This window comes from Bufo gargarizans, chromosome 5 (genome assembly GCF_014858855.1).
Source record: "Bufo gargarizans isolate SCDJY-AF-19 chromosome 5, ASM1485885v1, whole genome shotgun sequence".
Lineage (NCBI taxonomy): Eukaryota > Metazoa > Chordata > Amphibia > Anura > Bufonidae > Bufo > Bufo gargarizans.
In genome coordinates this window covers 416,010,211-416,025,895 of record NC_058084.1, presented here as the reverse complement: position 1 = coordinate 416,025,895, position 15,685 = coordinate 416,010,211, and the positions used below count along the sequence as shown (strand labels likewise).

The following is a 15,685-nucleotide window of genomic DNA, read 5'->3' as shown; positions in this document are numbered from 1 at the left end:
CTCACCCATGTGAAAGGGGCCTAAGGGTGAATAAGACAAGGGTTCCAGCCCCTAAGGGGGCTAATAGTAAGTAAAAATAAAACACAAACACTAAGGCTACTTTCACACTTGCGGCAGTGTGATCGGGCAAGCAGTTCCATCGTCAGAACTGCCTGCCAGATCCACCGATCTTGATGTGACTGAAAGCATTTATGAGATGCATCCGGATGCGGATCCATCTCACAAATGCATTGCAAGAATGAATCCATGTCTCCGCTTGTGATGCGGACAGACGGATCCGTCTTGTATCTTTTTACACATTTTTACCGGCATGCGCAGACCGGAAGGACGGATCCTGCATTCCGGTATTTTGAATGCCGGATCTGGCACTAATACGTTCCTATGGGGAAAAATGCCGGATCCGTCCTTCAGGTAAGTCTTCAGTTTTTTTTCGCCGGAGATATAACCGTAGCATGCTGCGGTTTTATCTTTTGCCTGATCAGTCAAAATGACTGAACTGAAGACATCCTGATGCATCCTGGACGGATTGCTCTCCATTCAGAATGCATGGGGATATGCCTGATCAGTTATTTTCCGGTATAGAGCCCCTGTGACGGAACTCTATGCCGAAAAAGAAAAACGCTAGTGTGAAAGTACTCTAAAATATTACGTTTAAATCCCCCCTTTACCAATTTTACATATAAAAATATATACAATAAATAAACATATTACATAGCGCTGCGTCCGAAAAGTCCAAACTATTAAATTATTAAAAAATATCTCCTATGCGGTGAGCATTCGCCATTTTTTAGTCACCTTGTCACCCCAAAAAATAGGATAGGACTGTTCAATTACGGGCCGAACGTTTCATAAAATGCGAAATGCACGTGGCTTTTTTGCGTGGTATTGAGTATCGCAATACTTTTTTATGGTGACGAAAGCGAATCAAAATTTTGGTATTGAAACAACCCTACGCCGATCTGATCGGCGTAGCGTTGTCACGATACCAAAATTTTCATTCGGTTTCGATTTGGCGACTAAAAATTTTAGCCTCTACACTGTGCCCCAAAATATACAGTATACCGCTACACTGTGCCCCAAAATATACAGTTTCTTCTGTAAAAGTCATCGAGTGTCATGGGGGGGGGGCCCCTTATTGTTTTTCGCCCCAGGGCCCCATTTCACCTAGAACCGGCCCTGGATGCCGCCACCACCATGTTTGACGGTGGGGATGGTGTGTTCAGGGTGATGTGCAGTGTTAGTTTTCTGCCACACATAGCGTTTTACATTTACGCCAAAAATTTCTACCTTGGTCTCTCATCTGACCAGAGCATGTTCTTCCACGTGTTTGCTGTGTCCCCTACATGGTTTATGGCAAAGTGCAAACCTGACTTTTTATGGCTTACATTTAGAAATACTTTCTTCTTGCCATATTTTTTTCATAAAGGCCAGATTTGTGGAGTACACCACTAAGGCTACATGCACATGACAGTGAAAAATGGACATGTGATGTACATTTTTTTTTTAACGGCCATCACACGTCTGTTTTAAGTCCAGTGGTAGTCTCTGGAGTTATTCACACAGCGTTTTTTTAACTGTCAGTGAAAAACGGACGTAAAAAAAATAGAACATGTTCTATCTTGTCCGTTTTTCACTGACAGACTGCCCCCATATAATTGAATAGGTCAATTTTTAACATCCGTCTCTCAGAAAGGCATCAGTGAAATAAACGTCCGTTAGAAATGTCAGTTTTTAACTGACGTTTTTTTCACCGTTGTGTGCATGTAGCCTAATAGTTGTCGTGTGGATAGATTCTCCCCCCTGAGCTGTGAATCTCTGCGGCCACTCCAGTGACCATGGGCCTCTTGGCTGCTTCTCTACTTGGTGTTCTCCTTACCTGCGCTTCCAGTTTAGGTGGAGGGCTATGGCTTGATAGGTTTGCAGCTGTGCCATACTCCTTCCATTTTCAGGTGATGGATTGAACAGTGCCCCATCAGATGTTCAGAGCTTGGGATATTTTTTTTTATAACCTAACCCTGCTACACCTGTCCACAACTTTATCCCTGACCAGTCTGGTGTGTTCCTTGGTTTTCTAAGATCACAGAACAGCTGTAGTTATATAAGTTACACACATGTGAACTCTATTTACTAATTAGGTGACTTCTGAAGGCAATTGATCACGCTGGATTTTATTTAGGGGTATCAGAGTACAGGGGGCTGAATACAAATGCACGCTACATTTTTCAGATTTTTATTTATTAATAAAAATCTTGGTACTATGTGTAAGTCTATCACATAAAATACCAATAAAATATGTTTGTGGATGTAACGTGAAGAAATGTGGAATAGTTCAAAGGGTATGAATACTTTTTTTTAAAGGCTTTAATGCACTGTGTGTGTGTGTGTGTGTGTGTGTGTGTGTGTGTATAAAAAAAAATAATATATATATATATATATATATATATATATTTATATTTATATTTGTGGTCAAGGCTCCGGTGGGAGCGCTGGGCGAAGGTGGAGATGTGAACCTAACTTGGCTAGTGGTGTGCCTTTAGCCATGTAACGCGGGTGAGCCAGAAAAGGGGGCTAACCCAGGGAGTCTGAGCTTGGAGCGAGACTGGAGATGAGGGAGGGGTAGGGTGGGGCACCACGCGATGCCGACGCCTGGCGGAGGCTGTGCGGACGGCTAAGTACCCTATGCCCCTCCCACAAATGCAGGCTGGAAAACCAGCCTGCTGTACTTGTGGTCAAGGCTCCGGGGGGAGCGCTGGGCGAAGGTGGAGAACTGGAGATGTGAACCTAACTTGGCTAGTGATGTGCCTTTAGCCATGTAACGCGGGTGAGCCAGAAAAGGGGGCAAAACATGAATTTAGGCAGTTTATTTATTGAGGAATTACAGGACCAAACTGGAAAAGGCTTTGGCGATCTCGACCCGTGGATGTGGGATGTAACGGGAAAAACATGAAGAGTGCCACCGTCTCATCTTCCGTATGACGTGAGCGGGGACGCCGTGTTTGGAAGCTGCGGACGCGGCTCCGATTCGGAAAGAATGCCCGGATATGGAGGCAGCGTGGAACCCTAGACCCGAAGCTATGGAGCGGATGTGTCTGATGAACTGCGCAGAAAGTCAGTGAGAGCACGGGAAAAGGCAGTAAGGGGCTGTCGAGAGTTCTGTCACGGAGAGTGGAGAGCAGTTGGTTGAACACTGTCACTGGGCACCATGGATCGAAAGAATTGAAGTACTCGATCTGTACTGGTGGACCGACTTGGGAGGTTTTGGAGGAAGGTAGGAAGAAGATTAAGTGGTCTAGACTGCGGTGGAGCTGACTGATTGCTGGCCCTAAGTTCTGGGCTGAGGTGCAGCAGAACTCCCCAGGCCTGAGGAACCCATAGAAGCTGAGGTAGAGGGCAGCTTCTAGGATCAAACTTTTGAATGGGCCAAAAGGACTACCATCTAGGGCGGCAGAAATTTTTTGAAATATGTCCCCTGTGACCGGTTGTCTGGTGGGAGTGGATGGAGAAGAGAGCTTCTGGATGCCTCTCAAGACTGCCTTGACCGCCTGGGAGGAAAAGAAGGAGGTGTGACTGGGGTGACTGATCATGTGGTGGTGCTGGATGCCTGCTAGGTAATATCTGATGGTGTTGTGGGATAGCCGGAGTTCCTTGTGGCAGTATGCCAGGAAGGCCAGGACGAAGGAGACCTTGTCCCTGTCCCCCCTGGGGTGAAGGCGTGAAAACCGTCTGAAGGTGTTCCACCCCGTTAGATAGTTCCGGGCAGTATTGGCCGAGAGCGACTTGCGGATGAGACCATGGGCTGCGGAGATGTACTTATCTAGTCCATGATTAGGGCTTCGAACCCTGGAGGGTTGATTCCGACTCTCCACGCTCCCGGCATGACCTGAAAAAACAAATTAAAGTTTAAACGGGACAGGGCATCGGCTGCAGTGTTTTTCTTGCCCTCTATGTGCCTGCAGATGACACAGAAGTTGTGTTGTAAAGACAGCCAGGTGAGCTTGCGAACTAGACCATGACCTTGGGGGAGCTGGACCTACCCCTGGCGAGGATGTCGACAACTGCTTGGTTGTCTGTCATAAAGCACACCGGCTTGTTACTCCATGACTGCCCCCAGATACAAGCAGCTGCTACGATCGGGTATACCTCGAGCAGGGGAGAGGACTTGGCGGCCTCCTGGTCTGAAGAGACCTGCGTGGGCCAAGGACCCGCAAACCATTGGTCCCCGCAGATGGCCCCGAAACCGAGGGAAGCAGCAGCATCGGAAAACACCAAGGGGGAGGCATCGTTCCACTGAGGAACAAAAAGGGAGATGCCGTTCCAGCTGGACAAAAAAACTGACCACATGGCCAGATCCGCCAACGCATCGCGTCCGAGGTGGATGAGGGCATGCTGATCTGAGGCTGTTGGGAGGAGTCTGAGCAAGCCAGAGGTGAAAGATCTGCCCTGGGGCATGATCCAGGGGCTGCTCTTTGACCCGAACGTCAAGCGGGTGGCAAAATAATACTTTGCCCTCCATTTGATGCCGTAGAACTTCCACAGGTGAGGCAGAATTGGCAGCAACTTGAAGGCATCGGAAATGTCAGCCTTTGACAACCAAGCTCCTGCCCCGACCTGTAAGATGAGTTCTATGGCCTCGTCCAGAGAAGAATACTGCATGGAAAATTCATCTGACGGGACCAGGGAATTTAGGCTGGGGGTGCTGGATGCATGAGGAGCAGACAGGTCGTAGATTAATCTTTTTTTTATTTGAGGTTTTCTTAGTGACCAAGCCTATGGGGCTGATTCGGCAAATGGACCGATCATGAAGCCTTTCTGCAACTCAGCCTCCAACAATTCGTCCACCGCCACGGGGTCCGCAAGAGATGAGAGCCGGTTGGGGCATTCATGAGTGACCTGCGGAAGGGTGACTAATCCTGTATGGAAGCCCTCCGAAAAACCCTGTTTGAGAAACAGGACGAAACTGGGGTCATGATGTTGTTGGAGGAGGGAGAGTAACAGGTCAATGTTGACCCCGCCTAGTCAGGAGCGTTTGGCCGTGTTGGGAACAGGAGGACTGAGGATGGGCCCTAAAGCAGATGGAGCAAATGTGCAAGGCTTTACGCTTATCATAGCTGCAGAAACCTAGATTGAAGTTGTTGCATATCTGATTCTTCCCTAAGAAGGTGATTGGACGACCGAGTTTGTCCGTGAAGGGGTTGGACTTTTGCGCACCGGTGTTGATCATTGGCCTGGCAGAGGGTGGGTTGGTGACATGGGGGCACCAATCGGAAGAATGGAGGACTGATTGGCAACTGGCACAAGCCGGGGCTTTCTGGCCGGCAAAATGCCTGCAAAAGAGCTCCATGTCCAAGACAGCCCAGTTGGTGACATGCTGGTACTGAAGGAACGCCGCTGCAGCTTTTGCGGAAAACGACCGATGGTATTCGTAGAAGGTGAAGCCGCCGTACTTGTACCCTAACTCGGTAATCCTGTATAGATATGTATCCAGTTCTTCCCTGCGGTGGGGATGAATGGAGCACACGATGTCACGGTACAGGCTGAAGGTCAGCATGAATTCGGGAATGGTGAGCTTCCTGTTGAGGCGGACGTCTTTAGACCTCAGCACCACCGATACATCACCGCAGGCAATTGTCTGGTTTTCGACCGTGTCGTGGGTGGAAATCAGGATGGCGGCCAAGTTGATGTCCTTTCCAGCCAGGATATCCCGCCTGATATTCTCTGGTACGAAGAAAGCGGGGGCGATGTCGGGAGTGCCAAGACTTGTACCTGGGGGGTTGGCCCGGGAAGTTGAAGGAACAGCTTCGGGCTCCGTTGGAGGAGGAGACGTGGAATCCTTGTTCTCGATGGCCTGGAGTCTTGAATCGATGTCCGAAATTGACGACGCTAAGTTGTTTATGGTTGCGTGGAGCTGGGTCAAGGATAGCTGGATGGTAGACATGGAGACCAGGTCTTCGGAGGCTCTGGGTGGTTCGGGGGCCCTGGGTGTTTCAGGAAAGAGCAGACGATATAACTCTGGCTTTCGTGCTGATGCAGAGTGGCGGATCCCTTTCTTTTTAAGTTCGGTGATCAACCTGGGGATGGTCCAGTGTCTGTAAGAAGCGCGGCTGGCTGCCTCGGAGATCGCTGACTCCAGACACATGGGACATGATATCAAGGAAAAGATGGGCACACCGTTCGAGCCGGACCCTGTTGGGAGGATCTGAAGTGAAATGACCAACCTCATGCAATTAAAAAAAAATATATATTTTTTATTTTTTCTTACGTGGAGCCAAGAGGAATTAGGATGGAAAAAATGGAACACTGGGAGCAAGCAAAATTCTCGGGAATGTCCGCGAAGAGGGTGAAACTTCACACCCCGTGACCCTGGGATTGGCAAGTGAGGAAGAAATTTGAACTGGTACCTGCGTGAAGAGGTACACCAAAATATTCTGAAAACGGAACTTACGTGGATGACGATCAGAAAGAACGAAAACCTGAATAACGAGAAAGGAAATGACAACCTGAGCGGGTCAGGAAATTACGAGAAAAAAAAACAATGGACTGTGCAGAATGAATGATCGGACTGGAGACCCAGGGTACTGAACGTGTCAGGCAGAAGAGAGAGTGGAAATAACCTGAACGATATCAGGTGATGGAAGGACAAGACCTGAAAGAAAAACATGGAAAAACAAGTTGCCTGAGCGTATCAGGTAGTGAAAGAAACATGACCTGTGACAGGTGATTTTGAAAAAGTTGGGCCCTGTAAACGACCGAGAGCCGAGACGCCTCTGGTGACGAAGCCCCGACTGGATGCCAGCGTGGAATTTACCAGTGTGGCAGGCAGTGAGGTGACATGACCCGCGCGTGACGGCGACTGAGAGCCACAGGACCAGAGCGTGACAGGTAAGAAGCACGAACTGACCGTGATAGATACACTTATAAGGCAGAAGACAAGTGGCGTGACAGGACAGTAGGAGAGGAGTTGACGTGAGTGGCGAGAGCAGATGAAGGAAAAGATTGGAAAGATGAACGAAAAACAAGTAGGTCAGACAAGCCGGACAAAAACGAGGGCCTGGGTGCCAGGACCAGGACATGAGAAAACCTGAAACATGACAGGTCGAAAAGAAACACGGAGTGAACGTGGACGTGACAGACGAACGGGCCACGGGAAAAGCCGGACGTGTCCGGAGGGAAAACTGCACATAACAAGCAAGAGGACATGAGGAGAACCTGAACGTATCAGGCAACAGGACATGACGAAAAACCTGAGCATATCAGGCAGGAGGATACAAAGAAAACCTGAGCGTACCAGGCGGCAGGACACGAAGAGAAACCTGAACGTATCCGGCGACAGGACACGATCAGGTGACAGGACACGAAGAGAACCTGAACGTATCAGGTGACATGACACGAAGAGAACCTGAACGTATCAGGTGACAGGACACGAAGAGAACCTGAACGTATCAGGCGACAGGACACGAAGAGAACCTAAACGCACTTGGAAGGGCAAACCATGGAGGGGCAGGCAATTGAATGCAAGGAAACCTGAGCATTTGAGGAGCTGGACTTTTATTATTTTTTTATATATTTTTTTCTGCGTGCAGTGTTGCTAATGAGACGCAGCATGGTGAACGGGGGGCTCTCCACCGACCGGGGGGGGGGGGGGGGGCCTTGGTGTGGAAGGGGGAACCCGGCGTTTGAGGATGCTGCGACTCATGGCGGACTGGGACCTGTTGAACGTGGCCCTGAGTGTGCCCGGATGCAGGTCATGCGGAAAACTGGGAGCATGGAGCAGGCGGGGGGGGGGGACTGAAACGGGGATGAAGGTGAGGCTGGCAGCGGCCGTCCGGACCTGCCGACGAGTGACAGAGCAAAACAGGTATTGGTGGGTAAGTGGCGGTATTGCTTGACCTCCCCTTGGACTCAGATGTGGACCAAGACCCAGGAGCAGAGCCTGGCTGCATACCCCCGCAAAAGCCGAAGAGCGTCACTCAGGGGGATGCATCCGGGCTCCCAGCAAGGAGATCCCGGGTATCAGATCACAGCCAGCCCCCGAGGAAGGGAAACGGAGAAGCAGGGGTTAATACCGGCATGCAGAGGACAGCAGACCTCCTAACACATGTCCCAGAGACCAGACCCCTCATGCCACAGCGAGAAGAGCGATGAGGAGACTGACCCTGAGAAAGGTGCGGGAGAGAACGACGGGGTGTCCCTGGCTTGTAGGTAGGAGACGAGGCAGCGGAGCAGCCATGCGCAATTTCAGAAAGACCTCCCGACACATGTATTGCGGCGGAAGCAGTCGTGCCTGGGAGAAGGCATGGAGCGCGCGGCTGACGGCGGCCGCGCATGACACCCGACCTGCAGAAAACGAAGGCACCGTGCCCACTTACCGAGCAGAGGGGGCGCGGTCGCCGCTACACCGCTGAAGCTGGGGAAGCCGGAACCGGAAGTCGCACAGGAATGACGTCACCACCACGTGATGCCGACGCCTGGCGGAGGCTGTGCGGACGGCTAAGTACCCTATGCCCCTCCCACAAATGCTGGCCGTAACTTTGCAGTCTTGGTGTTAATTCACACACAATGGAAAGTTCACATAAGGCCCCCTGCACACGAAATTCCCGTTGCTGTATTGCGGACCGCATTTGCGGATCCGCAATACATGGGTGCTGTTCCGTGGGCATTCCGCATCTCGGATGCGGACCCATTCACTTGAATGGGTCTGCAAATCCGGAGATGCGGAACCCTACGGAAGCACTACAAAGTGCTTCCGCTGGGTTTCGTCCCGTACTTCCGTTCCACAAAAAGATAGAACATGTCTTTTCTCTTTGCGGAACAGCCGGATCGCGGACCCATTAAAGTGAATGCGTCTGCGATCCGCTGCGGCTGCCCTACGGACTGTGTTCGTGAATTGCGGCCCGCAGCACGACCACGGGGTGCACACGTTCGTGTGCAGGGGGCCTAACACAAGTCACCTTGCTGGCAGTTCTGCCTCCAGTAGTCCACAGCAGTCTTTAGGGGGCCTGTTTCCCCGGCGTGTGGCTCTCAGCCCTCCAGTACGGCACAAAGCCTCAGATATTAAAACAGAGACATCTCTGCTGAGCCCAGCTGCCTATTTAAGGGCAGGCAGGTGCTGCCAAAACCCGGACCAGCACTTAAACTCTGTTTATTATTATTATTATTATTATATACTTTATATCCTTTGAGGCAGCACTGCATCTACGGGTATGTGTCACAGGTAGAGTAGCAAGAGGAAGGGGTCTTGTATAGGTAGTTAACCCCTTCACAACACTACCCTATACCACCAGGGATATTACCATTAACCCCTTGATTGTCCTAGCCCAGAAGGGATGTTATCATTACCGCTTCACTGCTCTAGACAACCAGGGATGTTACTTTTTTTTTAACAGACATTACTTGAGGGGGCCAGTCACACGTCCGTGTGTGTTTTGCGTATCCGCAAAACACGGACATCTGCGATGTGCGTTCCGCATTTTGCGGAGACTGCACATCGACGGCACTTAATAGAAAATGCCTATTCTTGTCCACAATTGCGGACAAGAATAGGGCATGTTTTTTGGGGAACGGAATTGCGGACCCGGAAGTGCGGATCCACAATTCCGGATCTGGGCAGCACGATAGAAATGAATGGGTCCGCAATTCCGTTCATCAAAATGGGGAATCCGTGTGAATGGAGGCAACTTGCGGATATTTTGGCAGAAGGGGGCTCACTCACTGTGTTTACAAGCAGCGCGCAGTTGTCTGTGTCAATCGCTGGAATGCATCATAAAGCAGTTCACAGTGGGAGGATTTAGCAAACCGTATCCTAGATCTGAGTTTCTTGGAGCCCTGAGACTTTGCCTTTAGGGTGGGAGACCTAAATATTAGTTTAATTTTAAAAGTAAATGCATATATGACACTAGTGATATTGTTAAGTTAAAGGGTTCAGTTAACAAATCACAGTTTTCTTGTCCAGTAAGGACGGGGCGTGGAGAGATGGGGTGATTAATGTGATGTAGGATACTCCTACACATGGACCAGCCTAACAGACTATGAAAAGAGACCAGATGAGAGAACGTGTTCCCCCAGGAGCCATCGCCACTCAGATTAATATCTTGTGTTCATTGTGGAGATCATGAAGACATGCCATTTGTCTTCTGACCTTTCAGGAGCTCGGGTTCATCTGCCTTTGTCTACATTGTGCTGATTTCATTTATAAAATATCACGTTTTCACTGGATGCAAATAAGGGTTTGTGTGCTCGGCTGCCGGCAGAAGCTGATTTGGAAAGTCCAGTATGAGAACAGCTGGCCGTATTTACTGGTGACCCCTCATTCTGCTAAGTGGCATTCCTCGGCCGTCTAATGCTGTGTGTATTGACATCTTCTACCCATCATTCTCTCCACATATCGAGATCTTGATGGTGAGATGTAGATCAGCTTGACTAATTGACCAGAGTAATTGAGCTGCAGCTTTCTAATTGAGGCTTACCTTTGCTGTACACGCAGTTCTGTGTGTATACATGTATTAACCCTTACACTGTTACTGCTGCGACTGGCAGTATGCTGAGATACAAATGTGTAAGCTATATAGGGTCACTGTAGAGCAACTGTTAAGGGCTGTTATTTTAGGAAAATAAAGCCAAACCAATGTGTTGTTAGATTTGTCATCATAATAATACTTAAAAAAATATATATACAGTACAGACCAAAAGTTTGGACACACCTTCCCATTCAAAGAGTTTTCTTTATTTTCAGGACTATGAAAATTGTAGATTCACACTGAAGGCATCAAAACTATGAATTAACACATGTGGAATTATATACATAACAAAAAAGTGTGAAACAACTGAAAATATGTCATATTCTAGGTCTTCAAAGTAGCCACCTTTTGCTTTGATTACTGCTTTGCACACTCTTGGCATTCTCTTGATGAGCTTCAAGAGGTAGTCACCTGAAATGGTCTTCCAACAGTATTGAAGGAGTTCCCAGAGATGCTTAGCACTTGTTGGCCCTTTTGCCTTCACTCTGCGGTCCAGCTCACCCCAAACCATCTCGATTGGGTTCAGGTCTGGTGACTGTGGAGGCCAGGTCATCTGGCGCAGCACCCCATCACTCTCCTTCATGGTCAAATAGCCCTTACACAGCCTGGAGGTGTGTTTGGGGTCATTGTCCTGTTGAAAAATAAATGATGGTCCAACTAAATGCAAACCGGATGGAATAGCATGCCGCTGCAAGATGCTGTGGTAGCCATGCTGGTTCAGTATGCCTTCAATTTGGAATAAATCCCCAACAGTGTCACCAGCAAAGCACCCCCACACAATCACACCTGCTCCTCCATGCTTCACGGTGGAAACCAGGCATGTAGAGTCCATCCGTTCACCTTTTCTGCGTCACACAAAGACACGGTGGTTGGAACCAAAGATCTCAAATTTGGACTCATCAGACCAAAGCACAGATTTCCACTGGTCTAATGTCCATTCCTTGTGTTCTTTAGCCCAAACAAGTCTCTTCTGCTTGTTGCCTGTCCTTAGCAGTGGTTTCCTAGCAGATATTCTACCATGAAGGCCTGATTCACACAGTCTCCTCTTAACAGTTGTTCTAGAGATGTGTCTGCTGCTAGAACTCTGTGTGGCATTGACCTGGTCTCTAATCTGAGCTGCTGTTAACCTGCGATTTCTGAGGCTGGTGACTCGGGTGAACTTATCCTCTGCAGCAGAGGTGACTCTTGGTCTTCCTTTCCTGGGGCGGTCCGCATGTGAGCCAGTTTCTTTGTAGCGCTTGATGGTTTTTGTGACTGCACTTGGGGACACTTTCAAAGTTTTCCCAGTTTTTCGGACTGACTGACCTTCATTTCTTAAAGTAATGATGGCCACTAGTTTTTCTTTACTTAGCTGCTTTTTTCTTGCCATAATACAAATTCTAACAGTCTATTCAGTAGGACTAAGCTGTGTATCCACCTGACTTCTCCACAACACAACTGATGGTCCCAACCCCATTTATAAGGCAAGAAATCCCACTTATTAAACCTGACAGGGCACACCTGTGAAGTGAAAACCATTTCAGGTGACTACCTCTTGAAGCTCATCAAGAGAATGCCAAGAGTGTGCAAAGCAGTAATCAAAGCAAAAGGTGGCTACTTTGAAGAACCTAGAATATGACATATTTTCAGTTGTTTCACACTTTTTTTTGTTATGTATATAATTCCACATGTTAATTCATAGTTTTGATGCCTTCAGTTTGAATCTACAATTTTCATAGTCATAAAAATAAAGAAAACTCTTTGAATGAGAAGGTGTGTCCAAACTTTTGGTCTGTACTGTATATATTATATTTTTTTATTTTATGCATTCTTTTTCTAGGGACAATTGATATATTCATGGTTTTTGATAACTGTCTCACTACAGACATTTTATGGCATATTGCTTAGATATGTCATCAATGTCAAATTTGCGGTCTAACCACTGTGCCTGGTGCCAGTCACTAGAAAGGAGTGCCAGCGGCTGCCCCAGGAGAGTGCTGTTTCATCCTGACTGCCATCTTCCTCTCCTGGGTTTCTTCAAAAGCCACATGGTGGTCAGGGGCCAAACATTAAACTTCCGAAAAATGCCAAGTGGAGCCAACCTGACCCAAAGTGACACTGCTTTCCTAACATCGCTGCATCTTCTTTCTAGAAATCAGCGGTGGACACAACAGTCAGACCCCCCCCATCTACTGGACTTTGATGACATATATTCTTATTATTGGTCATCACTGTCTGTACTAAGATACTTAGTTCTTTATTTATCACTCCCCCCTCTCTATCTGTCCCTCCCACCATCTCTCCCTCTCCCCCCCCGACTCTTTATTTCTCTCTCTCTTGCACTCTCCCCCCAACTCTTTCTTTCTTTCTTTCTTTCTTTCCTTCTTTCTTTCCATTCTATTTCTTATTGGAATGAAGCACCTGCCCATTTCTGTGAAGCTAGGATTTAAATGATATAGACACCTTTGAGGCAGTATTTATCATTGCATTTTACTCATTTTGGGCCAAAAAATGTATTTTTTTGTAATTGGTCTTTCATTATTAGTGTATCTGCACACCGGTTCATTTTGCTTCACAGTGAATCCGTCAGGGAGCTGCTCTGATTTCTCCATCTGTAGCCCTTATCTGAACTCTCCATAAACACTCATGTAAGCCGTATTCTTATCAGTCTTATATGAATTTAGTCTTATGTGTTTATGAGCTGTCAGGAGCTCAGAGAAAAGGGCTCCATATTAAGCTGTCAGAGCAGCAACCTGCCAGATTCACTGTAAAGCTGAAATAAGTTGTCTGCAGGTACACTGATAGTGAAGGCTGTAGAACAAAAGCTACTGACAATTTTTAATAAAGACCAATTTAAAAACGTTTTTTAGACTAAAATTAGTAAAAACGGAATGATTAAAAATAAAGCTGCCAAAGATGTCCATAGCCTTTAACCCCTTAGTGACCACCCATACGTGTTTTTACGGCGGTCACTAAGGGGCCTTGGGCTGGAGCGCGGCCTTTTTACGGCGGCACTTCAGCCCGAGTTAACGCTAAAATCAAGCGTTGTAGCTCCGTGCCCGCAGCTACCGGAGGTAGCTGAGGGCTCGGGGCAGTGATCAGAGACCGTGACACACTTTATCACGGCGATCACCGAAAATGATGCCTGTACTAAAACTTTCTCCCTCCTCTCATGTAAGAGAGGAGGGAGAAAGTCTCTGGTGCTAGGATCGGGTCCCCTAGCACTTCTGTCCCTAAGCTGGGTCCCGATCCTCACCCCCCACCCCCCCTTACCCTCAAGGAAGATGGCGGTGGCGGCCCGGCGCATGCGCAGACTGAAAGCCGGCCGCCGCCGCTTACTGTAAGGTCTCTCTCCTCAGGAATTCAATTTATTTTGTGGGCTTTCCAGGGAGGAAGGTTGGTTGGGATGGTTCGTGGAGCTATATATTTTTTTTTTTTCACCTTCTTAGCATTAATTTCTACAAAAAACTAGGGGGTCTAAATGCTCACTACACCCCTAGATGAATACCTTAGGGGGTCTAGTTTTCAAAATGGGGTCCATTATGGGGGTTTTCTATTGTTTTGGCAGCTCAACGCCAATACAAGTGTGCAATGGGGCCTAAACCATTTTCAAGCAAATTTTGTGTTCTGAAAACAACTGGGTGTTCCTTTATGTTTGGGCCCTGCCGTTTGTCAAGACAAAAGGTTAGGGCCACAATGGGGGTATTTCTGAAGACGGGAGAAACGGGGTGATACATTTTGGAGTGTACATCTTCATTTTCATGTGCTCTGTAGATAATAATAAAAAAAAAAAAGTAAAAATTTTTGTGAGTGCAGCCAAAATAAAGTAAAGATGTGGAAATAAATTTCGGATAAAAAAATATTGAATAGTATTTATGTATGTATATGAAATATTGCAGTTGAAAATAGGAAAATGTGCCAATTTTTACAAATTTTCATAAAATTTCACTTTTTTAATAAAGATACGCATATTTTATCGGTAGAAAGTACAAAATGTGACGAGAAAACAATGTCAGAATTACTTTGATGTGCTAAACCGTTACAAAGTTATTCTAAGCTAAAATGACACATGTCAGATTTCCAAAATTTGGCTTGGTCATTAAGGCCCAAACAGGCTTGGTCAGTAAGGGGTTAAATATTGATGAGCTGTCAGGGCTGATCTGATGATTCCTGGCCCTGTGATGTCATGTCCATAGGTCACATGGCCTTTGTGCGGCTTAGTCCCATTTAAGTGAATGGGATTGAGCGGCAATACCAAGCACAGCCGCTTATACAAGGTACAGAGCTGTGTTTGGTGTACAATGAAGAAGCCGCAGCACTTCAAACAGCTGATTGTTGGGGTTGTTTTTTTTTTCTTTTCTGAAATGTTACATTTTCTCCCCCTTGTATTCCTTTGTTGAGAAAATTTCACTATGGGCAATGATGGTGCTTTCAACAATGACTTCTATTAGTCCTGTATTGAAAAAATATGATATTTTATCCTCCCTGTTTCCCAAAAGTAATAAAAGGCACACGTCCTGATCATAAATATGTGGTTTCTTCTTTTACATAACGAAAAAAAAAGTTATTAAGGCCTTAATCATTAGGGTATGGTGGCAATATTCAATAAAGAACCCGCCTCCTCCGCTATGTTGAAAACAATATCTAGTAGATGGATATGAAGTCTACGTGAGTGCGGCAGTGGACGTGGGCCATTGACCCAGATTATGTAACATTAATGCATGTTATGAATTATTTCGCTTGCACAAGTTTACCACTATGCCTGTACATAAAGTTGTATAATGTGTTCTGTTAAAGGGGTTGTGTCACTTCAGCAAATGGCATTTATCATGTAGGGAAAGTCAATACAAGGTCACTTACTAATGTATTGTCATCGTCCATATTGCTTCCTTTGCTGGCTTGATTACAGTTTTTCTATCCCATTCTACACTGCTCGTTTTATGGTTGCGACCACCCTGCAACCCATCAGTGCCCCCCCTCTCCCCTGCACACTATAGGAAAAAGCGCTGGCCTCTCTTGTGTCTGTGACTGTGGAGGCACATATAGGCTGGTGCTTTTTTCTATAGTGTGCAAGCACGGCCACCGCTGATGGATTGCAGGGTGGTCGTAACCATGGAAACAAGCAGTGTATAATGGGATGGAAAAATGAATCAAGCCAGCAAAGGAGGCAATATGGATAAAAACAATACATT

General features: G+C 47.2%; 1 protein-coding gene across 1 annotated transcript in view; it reads left to right on the top strand.

Moving 5' to 3' along the window:
- LOC122938715 (ubiquitin-protein ligase E3C-like) overlaps window positions 1–15,685 on the top strand; it is a 163,438-nt gene that overhangs the window by 86,803 nt on the left and 60,950 nt on the right.